Here is a 1,143-nt window from a genome sequence, read left to right as displayed (position 1 = left end):
TGTTTCTACAGTCTTCTTATTTATTGTCCAGCTTTCCAGTGCAAATAAGGCTATTTAAAATATCATGACTTGGGTCAAGCACCTCTTAGTCCTCAAACTGATATCTTTGTTCTTTCACAATTTTTCAGCAATTTGCCTAGTGCAACACATCATTTGATTTCTTGATTGCTGCTTCCATGAGTGCTGATTGTGGATGCAAGTGAAATGAAATGGACCTCTTAGATTGGAAGACACTCAAAATATGGCTAGGGAAGAACAGCCTCCTCAAAGCAGAATTGACTTTAATGATGTGAATGGAGCAAAGTTTTGAGACCTTGATTCACTGATGGATTCTAATTCAAAATGAGAAGAAACAGCTACAAACATCCTTTACTAATCAGGGCACAGATTCTAGAAAAATAGGAAGCTGTCAAAAGTGAATGGAAAGAAAAAAGATCAATACCCTAGACATTATGAAGCTAAAATTGCCTTGTATTGGCCATTTTGAACCAGACAATCATATGGTTTACTATGCTGGGAATGACAAATTGAAGAGGAATGATTCATAGTAATCATGAAAGAAAGAGCATTTCACGATCTTTCTTGAAGCACAATGCTGTCTGTGACAGGATAATATTTATACACTTAAAAGGAAGACCAAGTAATACAACTATCATTCAACTTTACACACTAACCACTAAAGCCAATAATGAAGAAACTGAAAAATTCTATCAACTTCTTTAGTTGGAAATTGATAAAACTGTATAATTAAGATGTACTGTATAATAGTTAGGGTTCTATGTCAACTTGGCTAGGCCAGGATTTCCAGAGGTTTAGAAGTTGAGAAGTGCTCATCCCCATGGTGATAACACCTAATACCAACTCTGTGATGAGTGACTACGAGCAGCCAATGCTCTCAATGTAATGGAAACATGGGAAAGTCTCTCTCTTCAGCTAGGGACCTGGGAATCTATAACTGTGAACCATTTACTTGATAATAAACTTTTCTTTATGTATGTATATAGATTGTTGTTATTATTATCTGACGCATTAACCCACAGCGCCATGCCAGGATTCATCTATATACATGTTGTTGTTGTTATTATGTGCCGTGGAGTCGGTTCCAACTTATAGTGACCCTGTACAGGGTTTCTGAGGATGTAA

Source organism: Chrysochloris asiatica, unplaced genomic scaffold, assembly GCF_000296735.1.
Source record: "Chrysochloris asiatica unplaced genomic scaffold, ChrAsi1.0 scaffold00004, whole genome shotgun sequence".
NCBI lineage: Eukaryota > Metazoa > Chordata > Mammalia > Afrosoricida > Chrysochloridae > Chrysochloris > Chrysochloris asiatica.
This window is presented reverse-complemented; position numbering follows the sequence as displayed.